The sequence below is a fragment of the Gossypium arboreum genome, chromosome 7, assembly GCF_025698485.1.
Source record: "Gossypium arboreum isolate Shixiya-1 chromosome 7, ASM2569848v2, whole genome shotgun sequence".
NCBI classification, from domain to species: Eukaryota; Viridiplantae; Streptophyta; class Magnoliopsida; order Malvales; family Malvaceae; genus Gossypium; species Gossypium arboreum.
The window spans coordinates 86,806,978-86,827,381 of record NC_069076.1 but is presented as its reverse complement, the minus strand read 5'-3'; the positions used below and the strand labels follow the sequence as shown (position 1 = coordinate 86,827,381).

The 20,404-nt window shown below is 34.2% G+C and overlaps 1 pseudogene; it reads left to right on the top strand.

The window, feature by feature from the left end:
* The first annotated feature begins 1,700 nt into the window (after positions 1-1,700).
* Positions 1,701-13,045, top strand: LOC108451400 (ABC transporter G family member 31-like; annotated as a pseudogene).
* The last annotated feature ends 7,359 nt before the right edge of the window (positions 13,046-20,404 follow it).

Sequence of the window (20,404 nt, the reverse complement as noted above, 5' to 3'; positions counted from 1 at the left end):
TTATTAAATAAATATACTACTTAATAAAATTAATTTTATAAATAAATTTTATTAATAATAAAATATATTATTAAAATTTTATTAATTCCCCAGGGTAAGTAGGCATTAACCCTAGTATATATATAAATTGTATTAATATTATTAGTGAATTCAATACGTTTTAAATTCTTAATTTAAAATTTCATATTTTATTAATATATATGAATTGTATTAGTCATTGCTGAATACTTTTGCCTTAGAAAATGTCGTTAATTAATTTATTTAGTGTAAAATTTGTGAATTATTGATCGTATTAAAGGAAAATTTTGAAATTTGAGACATGGCAACAAAATTGTGAAAATGTTGAAAGCATTACGGACCATATTTTGATTATATTTTTAAACCCTAATACATTTGTGAGTATTATCAATTTATTTATTTGTCAAAAATTATTTGATTACACATAGTATGCTTAGAGCTTACTTAAAAGTCAAACTTTTACAAAACTTAGATTAATAGTGAAAAAGGTAAACAATTGGACAATAGATCACAACTTTAAAATTCCCCATTAATGACTTGATATTTGCTTGTTAGGTATCAAATTAATCAGTACAATATTGCCTCTTTAATATATATTTATTTTTATTTGGACAAATATCCTCAAACTTTAAGATTGCATGTTTCGTCTAAAAGAAAAATGGAAAAAAATATTTGGAACATATGTTTGTGTTTAAAATAACAAACAGTAAAGAATAAATTATGAAACGTAAAGTTTGAAATTAATAATAATAACGTATTTGTAATACGTATGAAATTAAAAGAACAATTAGTTTAAATTGTGAGTAAAAAAATTTAAAAGATAAATAAATCATATTTAAAATATTAAATACACTCCAATAATTAATATTTATTAAAATTAAATATATATTATAATACAAATATTAAAAGGAATAATATTTGGTACACTGCCAATGAAATTTTTAAATTTCATAACCAAAGTTAGTGAGTTGACAAATGTCTTATTGTCAATTGCATATCCATTACTAACAACATTAATCAGGCTAACATTATCACTTTCGAAACCTTTCTTGTCAAGCAACAAGAAGTCCCTCATAAAATACCCTTACTTTCGATTGAAAAATACCAGATCTGCTAATTCTCATACCAAAACCAATTAACCAGTTCCCTTCATGATCCCGAATCACTCACCCACAATAGCAAAGGATGTCTGCTTTGAGAGACTGCTATCCATGTTAACTCTAACCCACCTCGTGGGTGATGACTGCCATAATTCTTTAGCGTATTCGCTGCTGCAGCTACTATTAACACTTGCTGAATTGAAGATGTTGCGAGACCAAGCTATATTGGTTGTATAAATTGCGGTTGTTCAAAAAAAAAAAAAAAGAAGAAAATAAATTGATTTTGGGTAAAAAAGATATAACACTTTCCATACAAAAGTTTATTTGTGGAAGCAATATAATTGACTTTCAGAGTTATTATTGTAGATAAAATTAGACAATTTTTCTATGTTTTTAGAGAACAATTTTAAATAAAATACACGAGGCATGTTGAAAACTATGTTAAAATAATCCATTCCATTTAGTAAATGTTAAATAAAAGCTAACAACTTTTTATAAAACATAACATGATTTGTTTGGTTTGATCTATTCTATCCTTACATTAAAGTTAAGCTCCTAACTAATATTAACTGATTTGAGATTAGATATTCACATAAGATTTACTACAATTGTTCCAAACCACTCAAGTGTTAAAATTACCTAATCACGTGGAAAAATCTAAACATTACCCGATCAGCTTATGTGTCTTCTTCCTTTTAGAGCTCTTAACTAACTCTATAAAAAAACTTTAAAACTTCACCACTTTCTGTGTATTTTCTTTTACAAAAAAAAAAGAAAAAAGAAGAAGGAGAATAAAATCAAACAAATAGAGATTAGGTAGGATGCAATCGAATGCTTTTGAGCTCGACGTATAGGCAGACAATGAGGAGTCATTTCATAGACGGTCGACCGCAGAGGTGGTTGAGCGAGATGAGGAAGATCTTATATGAGAAGCGATCGCTCCGTTGCCGTCGGTGAAGAGAGGACGCTTCGCGATTTTGAGAAGGACTCCATCGGAGATTGAACATAGTTTAGGAGCCGGAGGAGTAGAAGGAGGCGGAGAAACTGGAAGTACGGAGACGATTGATGTGACGAGGCTAGATCGAGCTAGAAGGGAACTGGTTGTAAAGAACGCATTGGCTAGTGATGATCAAGATAATTATAAGCTTCTCTCTGCTATTAAAGATCGCCTTGATAGGTAATTCGTTTTCGTTGTGATTTTATTAATTTTGATCCTTAATTTCCTGTTTTTAATTAAGATGTATTCACTTCTTTTTCTTCACAAATCGCAAATTCTAATTTTTGGCCTAGGGTGCAGAATAAAAGAAAACTTGTTCTTGAATAGAAAACAAGGTAGAGTTGATGGGCATTAAATTTGGATATACGTAATTAGATGTAAATGAGTATAAATTTTTTGCAGAGTTGGAATAGAGGTGCCAAAGGTTGAAGTAAGGTTCCAGAACTTAAACATCAATGCCAATGCAGAAATTGGGTCAAGAGCTTTACCTACTTTAGTCAACGTTGCTCGTGACTTCTTTGAGGTTCGGTAACTTTACGTATCTTTCTTTTCTTTCATTTTTTTGTAAGTCAAATCTGTGATTCATTTCTGGTATTCTTTTATATTCTATTAATAACCGCAATTATGTTGTTTGACAGTACGTCTTAATGGGTTTGAGGATTTTACGTCCAAATAAATTCCGGTTACATATCTTGAAAGATATCAGTGGTGTTGTTAAACCAGGAAGGTATAAATATTTATGGTTCACATGATGGCGCAAATTTAAATGATCTTGTTTTCCCATTACTTTGCTGCTTGTTTTAGGATGACGTTGCTTTTAGGACCACCAGGATTGGGCAAATCCACCTTGCTTTTAGCTCTTGCTGGGAAACTTGATCGCAAATCCTTGAATGTAAGTCATGCTTGCCTTCCATCAACTTTTGGGGAAATCACACGATGTAACTCATTTGCATACCTGTTCCCGTCATTTTCACGAATCACTCCGTGTCACCTTTCAAGTTGTTTTTCTCCATATGTGATTCATGAACACCACCTGGTGAAAGGACGTAATTATTATGCCACTGGTCAAAACAATTGCACGTGGCTTTTAAACTGCCAACGTTTTAGCCTAAGATGGTATGTTGGGTTTGCTTGACTGTGTAGCCCAACCTGCCTTATTTATGAAATTATAAACCAAAGTCTAAAATTAGCAGACTCTTGGAACATGAAGTAGCACTTAACTCTTAAGCTCTTGTCAATACAAAAAAGACTTGTATTTTACGCTGTGCAGGTGAGTGGTGATATTACATACAACGGCACAAAACTTGATGAGTTCTATGTTAGAAGGACTTCAGCATACATTAGCCAAACAGATGATCACCTACCAGAGCTAACTGTTCGAGAAACATTTGATTTTGCTGCTAGGTGTCAAGGTGCAAGTGAGGGCATGGCAGGTTTGTTTACTTTCAATATCACCAAATATTAGTCACTTACCTAAATTTCACTTTAATTCACACTTTGAACATTAGCTTTTGGTTAAAAGCAGTCTAAAAAATATTTTTGTACAAAATTAATTCGAATACTATGATATATTAATTTGGTAATCAACAATTGGTATCATGAAGTTTAGTACATTAGTTAATATAGTAAAATTTAACCGTGTCTAAAAAAATATTTGATAGAATAACTCCCGAAACATTCTATTTGTGTTGGGAAGTCAATGTGCACCCACTAAAGCAGAATTCTTGTTCATTACCCCGTTACTGGAGGGTCTCTTTCCCAAAATTTTTCAGAAATTAAAATTTTTAAAATTTTATTTAATTAAGTGGAAGAAAACATAAGGGGAAGAAGTTATTATCCAACACGAATTGATTGAAGCGGGCCCAAAAGATTAACCTTATAGAGTTTTCTCTATGCTATACAAACCCGGAATTGGACAAAAAAAACGAGTGGATGATTAGGGACACCAAAATACATAAAAGATTGGTAATCGAAATTATGTAAATTACATAAAAAAAGGACTTCTTGATAACATATAAAAGAATACTAATTGGGTTTTTTTTTTATAAATCTCATCAAGTTTTCTAAAATTTTAAAATTTTAAAATTTTAATTAAACTCTAAAATATTTGTAAACGCTAAAGCTTTAATTTTTTTAAAAAAGTATTAAATTGATTAAATCTTCTCACATTCTTACAAATTTTGATCAATTTAATGCGAAGATCCTAGTTTCTACCTCTTCAAAATTGCAGATTGCAGATACACTACTCTCTTTTATGTAGACTATGACGAGAATGACCTCAACCTATATAGTTTAGTTGGATAATATGAAGTCGATCATCTCTACAGTGGTCTAAGATTTACATAATATAAACTTAGAAAGCTATCGATTTACTTATATTATTCTATTGAGAATATTTATGTTTTGCTTCTAACTTTTCTTTTATCTCACCACTTCTCTCCTACTTAATTTATACTTACAGGGTATATGAAAGATTTAACCAAACTAGAAAAGAAAAGGAATATACGCCCAGTTCCGGAGATTGACGCTTTCATGAAGGTTAGTTTTAAAATATGCTTAATATACTTAATATATATTGTTGAGGGAGGTAGACTCCCTTTTGATGTAGTTTTTGAAATGTCATTAGTCCGTAGCGGCGAACCCCTCAATAAATCTGGTATTATCCTAAGTTAGGGTTTTGCCATCCGATTCCATTGACCACTCAAATTAACGATAGAGATTACGAAGTGAGAGTGCCTTGTTAGATTGAGCCATGCATGGCACACGACTACCTAGTAAAGGGATGTGGGCATCTCACAGTTGATACTGTTTGAACCCTTGTTCTTATATGGCATTTAGGGGCATGTATGCTATTACTTGATTAATAGTCGATTTTTTTAGAAGAAATATTCAAAGTGTTGTCCGTCCGAAACCGGTGGACCTCTCAACATATATTATGATAGATCGGTGCCTTTGTTTCCATTCTTTATTTATTTACTGCATTATTGCTTTTACTTTGATTTTGCACAGGCATCATCCATTGGGGGTAAAACACATAACATTTCAACAGATTATGTCTTAAAAGTTCTTGGTCTTGACGTATGTTCAGACACTTTCGTCGGAAATGATATGCTTAGGGGTGTCTCCGGTGGCCAAAGGAAAAGAGTTACTACAGGTATCTCTCTTGATACAAATTTGTCGTCACTGAGTTCTGTCAAATAAGATTCTATTTTTTTTTAGTTTAAATTCTTACGATGCAATTTTAATTAATTCACGGAAGACATTACTCAGAATTATGATTTGATTTATTTATGGAAGACACTATATAAGATTATCATTCAATTTTTTTTTTAATAAGGGGTGTGGTAGAAGTTGCCCAAAGATCAAATCTAGGACAAGTGCATTTAACCACTTCATCTATAATTCAATTATAATGCTTTGGATGATGCATTACAATTTTGTTACTTTGCATCTAATTATAATTGTCTACACTGTCCCCGTGCAGGAGAGATGATTGTTGGGCCGAGAAAAACTCTTTTTATGGATGAAATATCACTGGACTTGATAGCTCTACAACGTTCCAAATAGTAAAATGTATGCGAAATTTTGTTCATCTAATGGAAGCAACTGTACTTATGGGTCTGCTACAGCCTGCACCAGAGACATATGAGCTATTTGATGATATAATGTTGTTATCCGAGGGATATATGGTGTATCAGGGCCCTCGAGGAAAAGTTTTGGAATTCTTTGAGTCATTAGGATTCAAACTGCCACCGCGAAAGGGGGTTGCAGATTTTCTGCAAGAGGTATTCATTTCTTCACAGCTGCATATATGGCTAGATCTTCTTTAGGTACTTACCTAACTAGTGGTTGCTGTCGTCGTCGTCAGGTGACCTCTAAAAAAGATCAAGCTCAATATTGGGCTGATCCGTCGAAGCCATATATGTTCATTCCCGTTTCGGAAATGGCCATTGCATTTAAAAATTCCAGATTTGGGAAGTCTCTGGAGTCAACACTTAGTGAACCATATAATAAATCTCAAAGCCATCCTTCAGCTTTGTCCAAAACGAAATATGCTGCATCAAGATGGGAGCTTTTAAATTCTTGCTTTGCACTAGAAAAACTACTGATGAAGGGGCAGAGTTTCCTTTACATTTTCAGGACATTCCGGGTAGGCTTTGAGTTGCCACTTCTGCGCTTGTCATGTTTACGGATCAACTTTACATCATAATTTGACACTGACATTCTTAACCATCTATGGCTTGATGATATATGAAGTGAGAACTTTTGTGTATTATGCTTTTTCATTTTTCAGTAATAAACTTAGAATTGACTCACTACTTATCTACATATCTATCTGTGAGGGTTTTTTTTTCACTGTTACTTCTATTCTTTGCTTGATTTATATTATACATGGTTTTTATTTATTTTTTCATTAATTTTTCTTTAGAAGTTTTTCTCACGTGTCTCACTTTTGCATTTATGCATTACGTGTTTAAGGTTGCATTTGTGGCATTTTTCACGAGCACAATTTTTTTAAGAACAAAACTACATCCCGTAGATGAGATTAATGGCAACCTCTACCTCTCATGCCTTTTCTTCGGGGTGGTCCATATGATGTTTAGTGGATTTTCTGAGCTATCACTTCTCATATTTCGGCTCCCAGTGTTTTACAAACAAAGCGATAATCTATTTCATCCTGCATGGATACGGTCCGTCGTCAGTTGGATTATACGTGTACCTTACTCTGTTATTGAAGCTGTAGTATGGTCTTGTGTTTTATACTACAGAGTTGGTTTTGCCCCTTCTGCTGGGAGGTATCTCCTATTTCACTCTCTCCCATGATGTTTTTAGCTATCAGGAATTGCTTCTCATTATTTCTAGTTTTTGTATTCAGATTTTTCCGCTTCATCTTGGTACAATTCGTAGTACACCAAATGGCAATTGGTCTATTTCGAACGATTGCTTCCCTTGTTCGAGATATGGTCATTGCAAATATCTTTGGGTCAGCTGCACTTTTACTTGTATTTTTGTTGGGTGGATTTGTTATACCTAAAGGTATGTTGTGTAATATATTTTACCTTGGAATAGAAGATAAAATGTTTTTGGTGCTGATTCTTCTAAAAGAAATACATACATATATATAAGAAATACATACATATATATATATTGTTGATTGATTTACTCTTCTTTCAGACCAAATTAAGCCATGGTGGGTTTGGGCTTCATGTCTGTCACCATTACAGTATGCGCAAAGAGCAATTTCCATTAACGAATTCACAGCGACAAGGTGGAAAAAGGTGCATTAATCAACATGTTTGCTTCAAATTTCTGTTTACTGGTAATGATTAATATGCTAGACATGTAATTTTTGAGACATGTATCAGAAATCTGCTACCGGAAACAATACCGTCGGATACAATGTGCTTCATCAACATGGTTTACCTTCTGCTAAATATTGGTATTGGCTTGGAGTTGGTGTGTTAGTAGGTTATGCTGTGGTTTTCAACATCACCGTGACACTGGCCCTAGCCTACCTGAATCGTGGGTTATCCTTTAAATTATTAAACTCATTCACAACTTCCTTTCTCTAAACTTCATCATGTATCTAAAGATTCTCTTATATAGTTTTTCTCTTCACGACAGCTTTAAGTAGAGGCAAGGCAATTGTACCAGAAGACACAAAAGAAGATTCTGTTACGAAGGATGGTTAGTCATATTTGATATATGCAGCATCAACTTATTTTTCATATATACGGCTTGTATGCCTGTTTTAAAGGATTGTGATAATTCCTTCACAAATTTCAAAATATCTTTGCAGTTGAAAGCAAAAAGTTGACATCAGATTCTGCATCTGCTCAGGGCAGCAGTAAGAAGGGAATGATTCTTCCATTTGAACCATTAGCAATGACATTTCATAATGTCAATTACTTTGTGGATATGCCTAGGGTATGATTCTCTAGTGGTTTATTTATTTATTTATTGCTGTTTCGTATATATTTTACTGATGTGAAGCCTCACATTTCAATTTCCCTCTTTTATTTTGTCAAATATCTTAGGATATGAAAGCACAAGGCATACCTGAAACGAGATTGCAACTTCTCTCAAATGTTAGTGTTGTATTCACTCCGGGCGTTCTTACGGCCTTAGTCGGGTCAAGCGGAGCAGGAAAGACTACATTGATGGACGTACTTTCCGGAAGGAAAACCGGTGGATACATTGAAGGGGATATTAAGATATCAGGATACCCAAAGGTACAGGAAACATTTGCCAGAATTTCAGGATATGTTGAACAAAATGATATACATTCTCCTCAAGTCACAGTTGAGGAGTCTCTCTGGTTTTCCTCCAGTCTCCGTCTTCCCAAAGAAATTAGCAAGGACCAGAAAATTGTGAGCTGCATAATCCTTTCAGCAATTTATATTTGTTTTGTACTTAGTCTAGTTTCACTTCACTGCGTTTCTCATTTTCTTTTTTGCACACTTTCCTATAGGAGTTTGTTGAAGAAGTGATGCGTTTGGTAGAGCTTGATACACTAAGGAATGCTATAGTTGGTTTACCAGGTAGCAGTGGCTTATCAACAGAGCAAAGAAAACGTTTAACTATTGCGGTGGAGCTTGTTGCAAATCCTTCCATTATATTCATGGATGAGCCTACATCAGGACTTGATGCACGGGCTGCAGCAATTGTGATAAGAGTTGTTCGTAATACTGTTGACACTGGAAGAACTGTGGTGTGCACTATTCATCAACCCAGTATTGACATTTTTGAAGCATTCGACGAGGTCTATCTGAGTATAATGTTTTAAGTGCCATTGCCATAGCTAGGTTAAGAAGCTTAAATAATACTTTGCTTTTCATCTAAGTTTGCCTATAAATTTCCATATCTAGCTACTGCTTTTGAAACGAGGAGGTCGGGTTATATATGGAGGGAAACTTGGAGTGCGCTCGCAGATTTTGATAAACTATTTCCTGGTGACTTGCATTCTCATTATTACTATCATTATTTTCAGGTTTTTGAATCTAAATAGTCCATCATTGTGTCGAAGAGAAAAATCATAACTAAGTAAGAATGATTCGCTGATTATTCACTTTTCATATTTACAAGAATACATTGAAGGTCAGTCATTAGTGAAATGCTATAGATATGTCACGAGGTGGATTGCTTAAAATGATTGCTCTAAGATAAATTTGAGATTTTTATTTGGTTTTGTTCCATAATTCAGACTATTTGGAAACTATGAAGCACATACGCGCCAGAGAGCCTCTCGTATCGGTTTTGTATTAGTGTCTGACACAGACATGTCGAAATACGTACCGAAAATGTCGAGACAGGAGAAAAAAAAGATCGATCATGATCAAATACGATCAAGAGAGACCTGTGAATATGAGATTTTGGTAGTTGAAAGTGGCTGGAAACATCAAAATAGTGGTAGAAAATTTATGGTTGAAACTCTGGTCTACGTTTTATTACAAAGATTTCCTAAAATCCAATTATAAAGGGTGATAAGGATGTGGTGAGGGTATTTTTAAAAGTTATTCTGACACCGTTAATGGTGGTCGGCAACAGCAACGACACTATTTCTAGGTTGAAGAAAAAGATGAGTTAGAAGAAAGTAGATGAAGAGAGAGGAAATGAAAATATGAAATTGAAAGAAAAACAAAAAAACCTCCTAATTTTATGGTTTAAGGCTTTTTTTTGGTAGGTTGGAAAGATGAAAAATTGAAAAAGTAAAAAAAATAGAAGGATAGAAAAAATTGAAATGATGAAAATAAAAGAAAAAAAGACTTTCTAATCTTACCCTTTAAGGCTTTCTTTGATAGTGCGGAAAGAAAATTAAAAGATAAAAAACTGAAAAAATAGAAAATAGGATTACAAATCATATAATTTTTCTTTCCATAAGCATGATTGGTAAGAAAGATGGAAAAATTAGATTTTTCTTTCTATTCAATGGTCGGTAGAGTAGAAATTTGAGAGGAAAACAAAATGAAAACTTAAAAAAAATGAATAATTTTAAACTAATATACATCCCTTACCCATTTTCTCCCTTATCATTTCAATTTGGAATGATTATTATCTATATTATTTTCTTTCGTTTCATTTTTCTTATCTATCAAGCACACTTAATTTATTTTTCACTTTTCCCTTCCTATTTTCATTTTTCATTTTCTATTCAACCAAACACACATTAAGTGAAAAGAAAATAAACTAATAGTTTGAACTATTTTTAAGCTTTGACTCAGATGAATTATATACTATTAAATTGATGTGTATTATTTCAAAAAGAAAAAAAATAGTACTATTTATAAAAATTAAATTAATTATAAAATTTTATGTGATAATAAAATATTATTTTTCAATATATTATTATATTAGTAAAAAATATTGATATATTTATTGAATATTAATATATAAAATATATAAAAAATTATTTTTGTATCTTAAGGTACCTGTTTCCCCAAGTTTTCAAATATGTCTCCATGTCCATACTCGTATTGCATGTTGGTGTTCCTACTTTATGGTCTAGAGCACTTTGAGTAATTAGTATGCAATTTTAGTCACAAATGTCATGCTTTACTGTTGTCATTTTATGTATGGTTACCTGGAGCATTCAAAGAGTAGTTAGCATGCAAGTTTAAGATCAAGCAAATTTTCGAGATTTCAACATCTTCACAAATTAAAATACTAGTTAATAATTATCAGAATGGAGATTATTTATAACTTCATATTTCTTTACTCTATATAGAGAATTGATGGCATTCCCTCTATGCCTGATGGTTACAACCCAGCAACGTGGATGCTTGAGATTACTAACCCTGTAGTAGAGCAGAGAATTGGTAGAGACTTCGCAGATATATACACAAATTCTGCAGAGTATAGGTAATTATTGTGTTTCCATGTTACTAATCGGTTTAACTTTCCTTCATGCTGGATAAGGAGACATTTTGATACCCACATTACAGGGAAGTGGAAGGTACCATTACACGTTTGAGTGTTCCTCCTCCTGGTTCACAACCATTAAAATTTTCTTCCACATATTCACAAGACCAACTGTCTCAGTTCCTAATTTGCCTCAAGAAGCAAAATCTTGTGTATTGGAGAAGTCCTCGTTACAACTTGGTGAGACTGGTTTTTACGATGGTGTCCGCAGTACTATTAGGCTCCGTTTATTGGGATATTGGTAACAAAAGGCAAGTAATGTTGGCTATTTTATGTTTCATGCTGAATTCCAAATACGCGAAAATGGCTTTAACAAAATCATTGTTCATTTGACCTCTATTTTCGTCATGCATGTCTATGATGTCATTTCCTGCCATTGTTCTACAAACCTACTAAATCATTTGGTGTGCATACTGTTTATACAGGGATACAACTAAAGGTTTGTTTATGGTTATGGGTGCCCTTTATTCCGCATGCTTATTTCTTGGGATTAATAATGCTTCCTCAGTACAACCAGTTGTATCTATTGAGAGAACAGTGTTCTATAGAGAGAAAGCAGCAGGATTGTACGCTCCAACTTCTTATACTGTAGCCCAGGTAATTTGTTTTAGTATACATTTTATTTTGTCCTAAAAAATTAAGTACTAACACATGGTTCGGTTGTTTTTTGAATAGGGCCTTGTGGAGCTTCCATACATAGCTGCTCAAGCAATTTTGTTTGGGATCATCACATATTTCATGATTAATTTTGAAAGGACAGCTAGTAAGATTCCTTATTTCACTTCAACAACGCCATTTTATGTAATAGAGTGATGGTCGCCCTGCTATTTCTTTAAATTAAGTCAAGTTGTCTTTTATTTGTTTTTGTTTCAGTTTACCTACCCTCAAATGAACCAACTCCTAGTGACTCTAGCCTGCTAGAGAATGAATGTGATTGTCTTTCATATGTAATGAGAAACAAACATGACTTACTTTTGATTAAAATACATGTATATCATGAACCCAATATCTGATTGTAGTCAGTATTAATTACTAGAAATATATGTGAACCAATTGTCTACAATAAATGCAACTTCACTTATAAGAATCTCCCTCTTATTATGCAGGTAAATTTTTCCTTTATCTTGTCATCATGTTCCTTACCTTCACCTATTTTACCTTTTATGGTATGATGGCTGTTGGTCTCACACCTTCTCTGCATATGGCAGCCGTCGTCTCTTCTGCCTTTTACTCTTTCTGGAATCTCCTCTCTGGTTTTCTTGTCCCAAAGCCAGTAAGTAGTACAATGCTCTCTGCTATTCTACTATTGATCTCCTATTTCTAACGTGCTCATTTCTATGTATTTTGGGTACAAGTTGCTAACTTGTTCCATAATGATAAGGTCGAATTAGGGCTTTTATATTTATAAAATATGTGGCCATACTCCGCAAAAGTTAAAGAAATGTTCAGGAAACCACTATTCAAACCATTGATTTTGGTCTATGGTTAAATAATCCCTGCTGTTTTTCTTGTTTAACTTTTTCTCTTTCTCCACTTCCCAGTAAATAGACTTATCAAAGATCAATTGATTTATGTAAATCATTGATAAAGAGTTGGTATTTGGGGAGTGTGGTTCCCAATCATGGAATGAACTATTTTGATTTCGAGTGCAGAGAATTCCAGGATGGTGGATCTGGTTGTACTACATTTGTCCTGTTGCATGGACTTTAAAGGGTATTATCAGCTCTCAACTTGGTGATGTCGAAACCATGATTGTTGAACCAACATTTAAAGGCACTGTGAAAGAGTATGTATCAACAGTCTTCGGCATTGATCCTGATATAAAAGGACCCGTGGTGGCGGTACTGATCGGCTTTTGCATCTTATTTTTTGGTGTCTTTATTTTCTCTGTAAAATTTCTCAACTTCCAAAAAAGATAGAAGTATGAATTTGAGAGCTATGATCTCATTTTGTTGATGGTTTTGTTTTGAGTGGGAAAAACAAATTCATGAAAAGCTAGTATGTTGCCGATCTTCTTTGACGTCATCTACTTAAATTTGGTGGTCATTAAGCTAGCAAATAACTCTACTACTCAATACAACTTACAAAAGAGAAAAGATTATATGAAACAGTGACGTCACGTCATCTGTATCTATTTTCAATATTCTTATCCTGAATTTTAGGATTTTATTCTGAATTTTAATATTTTAATTTGGATTTAATTTTTTTCAGGATAAAATCCTGAGATTCAGGATAAGAGTACTGATGTGGCATAAAACTATTGGAAATGGATATAGATGACGTGGCCTCGCTGTTTCATACAATCCTTTCCCACATACAAAAAATGAACAAATATAGTTTATGTTTGTTGTTAATGTTGATATAGCAACAATAGTTTTTTTTCTTTTTTTTTTTTATTATCAATAATAGAAACAAAAGTTGGTTGTGATGGTGAATGTAATCAACATGCCATTCATTACTGCATCTTGCCATCTTGATTATTGTCAAACTCAAGAATTATCAATAATACCTTAAAATTCTTTAATAATTTGACTATTCATGTAATCTTTGTATTCTTTTTACAGTAAGCAATATGATTAACGAAACAAAAAGAGTAAAAAAGAAAGAATAAATGAGGGAAATCTAAATCAAGCCAATAGACCTCCCCAATACACCCGAACCTAAATCCCTCGAAAAACATTAACAGAAGACATAATCTTAATGTAAACAATCAAGCAAAAAAGGAGAGTAAACAATCAAGTAAAAAAGGAGGAGAGTTCCAAATAACATCATGAGCATGTAATAAGGTCACCTGAGTAAGACAGTGAGTCGCCTTAGTTGCATCACGACATGCCCAATGGAAGGATAAAGCTTGAAAATACTTTCAAAGCTAAAGTCTTGATGTAGCTTTCAGCACAATACCTTGCCCTTTGATAAATTGACACTGTTCTTCGCAAATAATAGCTTGTGCTCCATTCCGACAAGATAGAGGAGTCCATATTACATTTAAACAGCCAGAAAAAGGTCTCATCTAGTACAGTAGATGAGGAGGCTACCTAGAAGATGCATGATCTACCACAATTTGTTGTAGCAAATTAAGTTCTTTTAAACTTTTAGTGAGCTTGTTTTCATGCAATCTTGTATCGTTTTAGTTGATTTTTCGTTTTCATACCTATTTAGTAAAAGGTAATAAAATGAGTGGTTTGAAGTGTTTTTTGACCTTTTAGGCCAATTTAGGTCTAAAGGAAAACTAACATGTTAATTAAATGTGAATGAGATCAATTCAGGCTAAAGAGTCAGTGGACAGCCCCTGATGTCGCAACACCCAGCTTGGATGTCACAGCACCCACTTCAAAACATCCAAAGGAGCATTCCACTACTGGTGTCACAAAACCAACCTTGCGATATCGCAACACCGACCCTAAGATGGCGTGACACCACTGCGACGTGGCCAAATAATCTTCTAAGGGCGTTTTTATTCGCACAACTTCAATTAGACATGTTTTGTCATTTGTATTAGGCCTAAATCGCCATTTAACATAACTCTTATAAATAGTAATGCTATGGGCACAATGAAGGAGCTTTTAAATTGAGTGATTTTATGTTATTTCTCATCATACTTTTATTTCGAATTAAACAAAATTAAGAATATTGAAACGAGTTAATCTTCTGTCTGTTTAATTAACTATCAATTAAACAAAATTACTAAGCCAAAGTTTAATATATTTCTATACTAGCCTCATTAACATTAAATATTAATATTTACGGACTCGAAATAAAAAATATGGTTCTAAAACCATCGTTTTCGACACTACTGAAAAATGGGCCATTACACAAATATTATTCAGATGGGGATTTTTCAATGCTTTTGAAGGTACTAATCATTTTTTTTTTGTTTGAAGGAATATCTTTGAGGCCATGAATTTGCTTTTTAAAGGTTTACATTGGAGGTTGAGTAATGGAAACTCTACTTTGGCTTTTGAGACAAATTATGTTCTTACAAGGATACTTTTGTCTCTTTATATTTTTAATAAAACTAGTAAAAAAAATTGTGACAGCCCAAAATTGACCCTAGTCGGGAAGTGGTTTCGGGACCGCTAAACCGAGTCACCGAAATGTTTGAACGTAATATTTATTGTCTAGAATATGTAATTATGAATGTGTGAAAATTTCAAGCTTCGATTTAGCCGATAGCATGTGAATTCATTAGTAGGACTTGTGTGACACTTTTGAAAAGTGATAGGCTAATCTATAAGGACCTAATAGTGCATGTAGTCAAGGGAGGACTTGCATGTCAAATTTCCCCCTAATAGTTAGTGGCCGCCATGACAAGAGATTATGGGTAAAAACATATCATAAAACATGTTGGGACAATGGTGTATGTAAGAAAAAATAAAATAGTGAGCATGGGAATTTAATAATGAAAGGAACAAAAAAAAAAAAGAGAAAAAATGGTCTCATGCATGCCCATTGCCGTGAGTGTGGAGAAAGAAAGAAGAATTTTGTTCATCATTTTCATTTCCTTTGGGCTGAAAATTCTAAGGAAGAAGGAAGGAATTCTTGTTTCATGTTGGTTTGGAAGAGGTTTAGGAGGAGGTTTGGCCATACTTGTACCTAGATTAAGGTAAGTTTGATGTTTTGCCATGAGATTCATGTATATTTTAGTTGCTAGCTTGATGTTCTTGTTAGCCCATGGTTCAAATCTTTGTTATGTCATGGGAATGAAATTCGGCCAAAGTGAATATGGTGTTAATGCCATTGCATGCTAAATATCAAGCTTGATAATGATTCATGTGATGGTGGATTGAGGATTCTTAGATTTTCTTTTAGCATTTTGAATGAGATACTAAGTTCTTTGTTTAACCATGACCAAATTGAAACGGTATGGTGTTGTGGTATTCGCCATGTTATATCCATAAGTATGATTCATGCATGTTGCATGGTAAGTAAGATTTAAGCTTTGGATATGTGTGTATATTTGGATATAAGCCACTTGAGAATTCGCCATTGCACCTACATGAATATATGTTTGCACATGATGAATTGGTATGACATGTATACTATTTTAAGGTGTCTATTTGCTTGTGATGTTGTTTGGTTATGAAATAAATGAGAGATGTGTATAGAACTACAATATGTAATGCGTTAATTAGGAAAATGTATGCTGTTTTTTTGTGTAGTATTAAGTGTAAAATTGGCCTCCACATAGACATGCATATTCGGCCAAAGGAAGTAGATTGGTGTGCATGTATTCGGTTAGAGGCAACCATATTGAAGCCTTATCTTGGCTTAGATTGTTGACCAAATGGGTAATAAGTGAGGATGGTTGCGAATATACAAACATACATATGCATGTGTAATTGAATTATGAATGTTTAGCAAGAGGGTTAAACTAGTTGATTTATTGATTAAGCTCAAGGAGTTAAAGAAGGAGAATCAAGCAAGGGAAAGACGAAGGTCATCGAGTAGCCGACTTGGACTGTTTTACCCAACACAAAGTAAGTCATTAAGCGTATATTTGGTGTTGATTTAAATGATCAATATATATATGCAAATGTGTTTAAATGAGTTGGTGTGTAAATGGAAATGTATGTGTATGGAATGATGCCATTGTTGAATGTATAAAGGCAGCAAAATACATAAGGTATTGGTCTCGGCACTAAGTGTGCGGGTATAAATGGACATGGTGACAAGATTGGCACTAAGTGTGCGGGTTTAAAATTGTACAGCACTAAGTGTGCGAGTTTGATTATATAGCACTAAGTGTGCGAGTTGAATACATATAGCACTAAGTGTGCGGATTCACTATATGCTCTTGCATTACAATTGGCACTGAGTGTGCGACATTATCGAGCTAATCCCGGACAGCGGATCGGGTAAGTACCTCGAGCTCATGACGAATAGAAAATATGTTCATGCTCGGGGTTGAATTTGGTAAGCCTTAAATCTATGTGATGATTGAAATTGTATGATTGTGGTGGAAATGAGTTAGTGTGTGAAAATGCCTCAAATATCTTGTTGTGTAGAATATGAAATGTGGATGTATGACTTGGTATGAGATTGGACCGAAAGGTCCGAGGAATTATGGTATAGATTCGATATGGATGAGTACCTAGCCTCGTTTATTGTTTCATGTTGTAGTAACTTTATCGATGGATTGATGAATGCTTATGACTTACTGAGTTGTAAACTCACTCGGTGTTTTTCTTGTCACCCATTTTAGGTCTCTCGGACTCGTATTGTTTGCGTGATCGGGACCGTCGTTGAAGTCATCACTCCGGCTGAAATCTTGTGGTATTGTTTTTGTTGTTGAAGAATATTTGGCATGTATAGGCTATTATATTTTGTCGAATTGTGGGTTGTAAACTTTAAGCCATGTGAAAATGGCCTATGTGGTCGTCGAGTGGGATGCTAGAACCTATAGCCACGAGTCTTAGAAACTCAAATTTTGATAAGGTGGCCATAATTTGTGTCATGTATGATGGATGATTAAGGCCAAGGAAAAATTCATGAAATTGGCATAGTCTACTGCAGTAACTGTTGCGGACAGCAGCAGTGAGATGAGATTGAAAAATCACTAAAAATAGTAGAAGTAGAATTAAATAGTGAGTAAATTATGGAACTTAACCTTGATGAATCTATTTTTATATGGATGAAACGAAACGACCATATGAGCGGTATACTGAGAAATATTAAGGTTCTCGTGAGACAGGGCCAGAACGGTTTCTGGGTCCCCTGTCGCGACTTTGAAAATTTGCCATAAATTATCCAGAAAGAATTAGGACTCATGCCTTATATGTAAAGATTCCATTTTGAGTCTAGTTTCATTAGAAACAAACGGCACCAGTATTAAAGCCCTGTACAGGGAAATATTCAAGTTGTAACGTGCGAAGGTCAGAGCAGTTGGTCCCTGTAACATGGGTGACTTTAACTAATAAACTGTACCAATTGGCCCAACCAAAAATTCTAAAAATAAATCCATGGATGGGTATATGAGTCTAAATTCAGGGAAAATTTACGAAACCAGTTTCCGAGTTTTGAAACTCGAGATATGATTTTTAAGGCGATGGTGACGCAGTTTTCCAGCCTGACTGGTAATGTCAAATTGGTTGGTATCTTGAGAGGTTTGGCGTTAACCCTCGTGTCCGATAACGGCGTCGGTCACGAGTTAGGGGTGTTACAAAAATTGTATATGGTGAAATTTGAACTCATGCCACTAACATCTACAAAAAAATTTCCCTATCACTTCAATCAAAGTTTTGTTTTGATATTTATATACATTTCAATATTATTACATAATTTTTTAACACACATCATTTGTATATATTGATAATGTCATTGATTGATTTGGTATCATAAGTTAACTCAATGCCAACTTAAGAAAATTAACAATATTATGATAAATCATTAGAGTGCATTTAATATTCTTAATATTATTTATTTATTTAATTTTCTTTTACTCACAATTTAATCTAATTTTTAATTTAATTTCATACATATTGCAAATGTGTTATTATTATTAATTTTAAACATTAGGTTTCATTATTTATTTGTTATTTTAAATGCAAAAATATGTTTTAAATATGTGGTTTCTACACGCATATCGTGTGATAGAATTTTTAATATTTTATTTAAAAGTGTTGAAAAATTATGGAGGGTCATATTAACCTATTATAGATGAAAGCCCATCCAATAGAACACCAAATTGATCAACACATAGTCTAGGTGCTCATCATCCTCATGCTGTGAGTCGGTCGTAGCAATACATACTGATCATCAAAAGGCCTAGGTTGATGAGCGATAATCCTCATATGTTTCATTATATTTAAAGCCTATGGTGTCATATCCCCAGCCAAAGTAAGAGTACCAATCTACTCAAGGGTCTCAAGGATGCCAAAGTAACGAGCCAAACATATGATATATTGACCTATACAGAGAGGTCCTCTCTATGGCCCCTCACTCTGATTATGACATCACTGGGCTACAAAGTGGGCTAGATCAATCAGATGCTGCCCATGCATCTCCATAAGAAATATGCATCTAAAGTGCCCACGATGCTCGTACTCTCATTCTAGCCAGTCAAAGTATGAGCTAGGATAGTGTGAATGTAGCGCACAACTGGAGGAAAGCACCAAGCCTTGGATTGGCTCAGGTTATATGGAATGACAACCTCAGCGATCTTCAACCAGTAGAGAGAGGCTGAATGATGAATGTGTTGTGGGAGGGAGGAGAGCTTGGTCACTGCTAAGAAATCATCAGAGTATAGGTCGAGAGCTACACCAAAGCCGGCAATACTAAAATGCTGAGTGATACCCCCAAGACGGAATGATATAGCTCGTGGGTCATCCACCGACGATAGCACGGTCAATAGAAAGAATGTGGAGAAACACTCGAATGTAAGCTCAGCATACGACGACTCCACGATCGCGAAGAATTGCTCCCATAGGGTCACAGCCAATAGATTATGAACTAGGGCAAATAAACCCACAGTCTAAAAGGCGTCCCAATCGATACACCAACCCAAGGCCACTGCTCTATCCTTCAAATACTGATACCTCTCTTCATGAGATTGATGGTTGAAAGTAATGTATCGGTGGTAGTCGGTCGAAGAGGAGAAAGATGAAGTCCAAGTAGCTTTTCTTTTCTTAGAATGAGAGAGGACCTTACCCTTTCCTCGTGTGTTCTGCGTCTTTTACCTAAAAAATGAAGAACGACCAAATCATTAGAGGCCCTAAAAAATCAGCACCGCACAAAAATTAATCTAGTAGATAAGCAGACAAATCGATATGCAAATTAAAACACATCAAAAACGAACCATCCCATGACGAAGACCAAAGAACAATACGAATATAGCAATAACCTACTCCTAAGATAACAAGGGAAAACAAATACGAAGCAAAATAAAAACAAAAACAACAATAATAATAAAACTACACATGTTAAAATAATAAAACTATACTAATGACAATGATAATAATAAGCCTAATAATAATTAAAAAAATGACAATAATAAGAAGAGAAAATAAAAAAAATTAAAATGAAAAGGAAGGGACCAAACAGTGGTGGGAACTGGCGGCTGTAGTGATGAAAGGTAGTGATGTGTGGTCTTGAGTCGTGAAAAAGAAAAGTGTTCAGGAAAGGGGAAAATCGTGACAGTGAGAGGCAGGGATTTCAATGCTGGGGTGATTGGCGATGAGAGGGGCGAACAAAAGGGTCGTCGGCTTAAAGGGGGATGATCAGTGGCTGGGGTTTTTTCTGCTTAGGACGATAGCTGATTGAGGAAGAAAGGAAAAAAAAAGTTAGGGTTTATGTTTAAACAAGAAACGGTCGTGTAAATGGCCCGTGTTGGGTCACATAGCCGTATCTATGGACCGTGTGAAATTTGTTAGCC